This window comes from Dipteris shenzhenensis, chromosome 23 (genome assembly GCF_047967505.1).
Source record: "Dipteris shenzhenensis isolate YYH24624 ecotype China chromosome 23, Dip_SZ_1.0, whole genome shotgun sequence".
In the NCBI taxonomy this organism is placed as follows: Eukaryota; Viridiplantae; Streptophyta; class Polypodiopsida; order Gleicheniales; family Dipteridaceae; genus Dipteris; species Dipteris shenzhenensis.
Genome location: NC_141618.1, coordinates 16,835,398 through 16,840,365, shown reverse-complemented (window position 1 = coordinate 16,840,365; position 4,968 = coordinate 16,835,398).

Sequence of the window (4,968 nt, the reverse complement as noted above, 5' to 3'; positions counted from 1 at the left end):
TCAAAAAACAATTTTCCTCTTCTTAGTTGTGAAAGCCAAAAGAACTCTAGTACAAAGAAATAGAAGAACCCTATATGTGGGTCTCAAACCAAACTCAGCTAACTAAGGTGGCATACTAACTGAGCCACGAACTAGAGTAGATAAGGATAGCTTTCATCTAGTAAGCGGTATATGAACCGCATCTACAGCTAACAAGTCGGTGACATAAATGCAAAACGGTCACCCTGGCATATCACGAGTGGAGCTCGATATCTCAACACTCCCCCTCGAGCTCAATCCCAATTCTTGCACACCAAGCAAGTCTCTGAACTTGCGCAGCTTCTCTGCACCCAATGCCTTCATGAATATGTCAGCTACCTAATCCTCTGTGCTGACATAAACTAGATCAATAAGACCTAGCAAAACCTTCTCCCACACATAGTGATAATGCACCTCAATGTGCTTTGTTCTAGCATGATAGACTAGGTTATTTGCCAAGTGTATACTGCTCATGTTGTCACAATAAATGACAACTGGCCCATTTGTAGACTGATGCATATCATAAAGTAGCTTATGCAACCAAGCTACCTCACATGCAGCCATTGTTGCACCCCTATACTCAGCCTCTGTGCTCGACAAGGCAACTGTAGGCTATTTCTTGCTACTCCAGGTGACTGCAACACTCCCAAAAGAGAACACATATCCACTGGTAGATCGTCTATCAGAAGTACTACCAGCCCAATCAGCATCAGTGTATCCATGCTACAATGTGGACTTCACATACCTGAGTATGCATCTAGCCGCATCCAAATGCAGTTTCCTTGGAGCCTGCATAAACTAACTTACCAATCCAATGGCATAGCTTAAATCTGGCCTAGTAATAGTCATATAAATCAAACTTCCTACTATGCATCTGTACATAGTAGGGTCTTCCAGAAGCTCACCTGCATCTGTGCTCAGCTTCACATTCTGCTCCAAAGGAACTGAAATAGGCTTACAGGCTGTCATCCCATATTTGGACAGCATGTCCAATCCATACTGCCTCTGCAAGAGCTGTATCCCACTTGGTGATCTAATCACCTCAATGCCCAAGAAATAACGTAGCTCTCCCAAATCCTTCATCTCAAACTTCTACTTCAATAGCATTTTCACATGAAGGATATCTTCATCACTATCACCTGTGATGATCAAATCATCAACATAAATGACAAGAAGCATAATCCCTTTCTCTGTTTTTCTCACATAGAGTGAGAAATCTGCCTTGGAAATCTGAAAGCCAATAGTGACAAGATACTATCCTATCTTGTCAGATTCAAGCCATACAAGGCTTTTTTCAACCTGCAAACAAACTCAGGATGAATAGCATGAACATAACCTGCTGGCTGCTCCATAAAGACCTCTTCTTGCAAATCACCATGCAAGAAGGCATTCTTTACATCCATCTGATGTAAAGACCATCCCTTTGATGCAGCCATAGCAATGACTGCTCTTACAGTTGCCATCCTTGCCACCGGACTGAATGTGTGTCTGTGCATACCCCTTGACAACTAATCTTGCCTTTTATCTATTCACAGAACCATCTGCATTGTGCTTGATCTTATAAACCCACTTACAACCAATTGCATTCTTGTTTTTAGGCAAAGGCACCAATTCCCATGTAGTGTTGGCTTCCAAGGCATCCATTTCTTCATCCATGGCTTTCTCCCATTTTCCATTTCCGATGGCTTGCTCAAAAGAAGTGGGTTCTAGTTCCTGTATCACTTTGATCATATAGGCATAGTGAATGGCTATAAATCCATCATATTTCAGCCTATCCATAGGATACCTAGCTCTGGTAGACCTGTGCAAAATAGGCTCACTTCCAGGTGCTCTCAAAACATCCCTGGTCTTCCTTACTCCAGGTGTAACAATAGAAGGAATACCCAACTCATCATCAATGCTCTGTTCTGAGCCACTTGATTCACCATCCCCATAAGAGTGACCTGCATTCACATCAAACATGGGCTGATCTACCTTCTCTTTTCCTTTTTATGATACGTGCATACCACTATCTGCATTGCTTTGAGGAGATTCTCCTGATCTCAATCTACTTGCCCATGGCAAAGTATGTGACCCACTGCTAGAGGACACTGCAGGTCCACTGATATTTTGTGATTGCTGCTGTGAATTCTGTGTAGCATTACCATTTTGTGCATCTACATCAATCATCACATTTATTGGTTTATACCAGCTGCTCATCTCATAAAAAACAACATCTCTGCTCACTGTAAACTTACAAGTGGAAGGGTTATAGCATCTATACCCTTTCTGCTGCAGAGAATAACCAATAAAGACGCACTTCTCAGCTTTTGGATCCAACTTGGACCTCAACTCATCTAGCACATGAACATAGGCAATGCAACCAAAAGTTTTCAAATGAGAAATGTCTGGTTTCCTACTAGTATACATCTCCTCTGACGTCATGCCATGCATTGCTACAGTGGGAGTCCTGTTCATTATGTAAACTATTGTAGCAACTGCTTCAGCCCAATAATAATCTGGTAGATCTTTCTCATTTAGGATGGCCCGAGATACCTCTCCAATATGCCTATTTTTCCTTTCTACAAGTCCATTTTGCTGTGGGGTATGACTGCATGAATATTGCTGCTTTATGCCATGCTCCTGCAGGAATCTTGCAAACTCATTTGAGAGGTACTCTCCCCCTCCATCTGACCTTAGGCATTTTATTTGCAGGCCTGTTTCTTTTTTAACCATAGCTTTAAAAGCTTTGAAGTGCCCAAACACTTCACTTTTCTTTTTCATAAAATACACCTAAAATTTTCTACTGAAGTCATCAATAAAAATGACAAAATAGTGATAGCCTCCAATAGATGCAGCTTTAGTAGTCCACACATCAAAGTGGATTTATTCCAATGGCCTTTTACTCTCTTGAACATGCCTAGGAAATGGTTTCCTTACCAGTTTTCCAAATTGACAGGCTTCACAAACCTTATGCATTTCTGGGGGAAAATCTTTTGGTGAGCTTTTTAATGTGAGCTTTTCTACCATTTCCTTTGTTTTTGCGAGCTTTTCTTAGAAATCCACACGTGTTTTTGTTATAAGAAAGATGGGGAGGTTAGAAAGAGGGGGAGAGGATATAGGATATGTTCATTTTCATAGCATGTGGGAGGGGTGAAAGAGTGTATACTATGCACAAGGGGGGGCGAATATGAGTGGTAGTAGGAGGCAAAAAATTATGGAAGATATGTCCATATTCAAAGTAGAAGGGAGAAACTATGGGAGATATGTTCATTTTTAAAGTGTATAATTTGAAACTTTTGACCTCATATTTGGATTCCTCGTCGAATTCCGGTCATTTTGAGTACCAACATGACCATATTCCGATAAAAATTGAAAAAATGGTGTTTTTGTCATTTTGGCCTATTTTGGGCCTATTTTGAGTCTGCGCCAAAATAACAAAAACACCATTTTTTAAATTTTTATCGGAATATGGTCATGTTGGTACTCAAAATGACCGGAATTTGACGAGGAATCTAAATATGAGGTCAAACCTGTCAAATTATATACTTTGAAAATGAACAAATTTCCCACATGGTCTCCCTTCCCCTTTGCATTTAGTAGATGAACATAACTTTCACATTCCTCATCCTCTCTCTCCTCCTTACACTCCTCTTTGCATACCTTATAAGTTCCCCCTCTACGTTCTCCACTATGATAACGAATATATGTTATAACTCCCCTCCCCTCCCTTTTCCATGCCACCTTACCCATGTGCCCATCCCTCCCCCTTTCCTTTATCTCCCCTCCACCCCCTCTCTCATCTTAACTGCAACCACAACCCAAATTTTCAATCCACCCTACTCCATGAACCCCCCCCCCCTCTCTCTCTCTCTCTCTCTCTCTCTCTCAAGTGAATGAAAAGCTCGCAATATTCATGAAAATTGAAAAAAAGCTCATGACAAAAAGCTCACCAAAAAATCACACCCGCATTTCTGCAACCTTGAATTTAGGCAATCCTGCAACAATATTTTGGGCTTGCATTGATTTAAGTCACTGTATATTAACATGACCAATGCGTTTATGCCATATATTAATATCTGCAACTACACCGGTCCCATGTGCAAACATTGCTGCACTCAATTCAGGCATGTCTGCATCCAACGTAAACATACTGCCCTTCTTCTTTCCTTTTGCTATCAAGCGACTGTTATTTTTCATATCCTCAACAAAGCATCCATGAGGATTAAACTTGACCTGCAAGCCCTGCTCAACCATTTGACCAACAGAAACCAGGTTCTTAGTGATGTTCGAGACATGAAATAGATCAGACAGTTCTTTCTTTTTCCCATCCTGCATAGACAAAGGAATTTTACCAATCTGCACAATAGGATGTGCAATATCATCACCAGTCTCCACAAATCCTAGTTTTCCCATTTTGCTTGCATCCTACATCCATTCTGCATGACCTGTCATGTGGTTTGACACCTGAGTCAATATATCACACATCATTTCGTTCTTATGCACTTGTCAAAGAATTTGTCATATGCTACACCATAAATAGATGCTCATTTCTGTCATCACCCTGTCTACTAGAAGATGCATCATTGCCTTGATGCAATTTTCCATTCATAATGTCATTCTACTTTTTGTAGCAGTCCTTAGCCATATGACCCATTTTACCATAGTAGTAGCATTCAACATTGTTGTTTGCATTTTGGCCTCTCTACCATCCACCACAGCCTCTTTGGCTCCCCCTGCCTCTAGAGTTACCACGTCCTCCTCCATAGGACTGGTTTTCTTGAGTTTGCTGCATATTCTGATTTCTACCACGGCGGCCTCCTCTACCTTTGGCTCTACCTCTTCCAGCATTTGAGTAGAAGACAGTTTCTTTTGAAGTTCCTCCTAAAGAAGATGCACCTCCATTTCTCTACTCTTCAGAAATTAGAAGAGAAAACAACTCTTCAAAATCAGGAAATTTTTCACGGACGG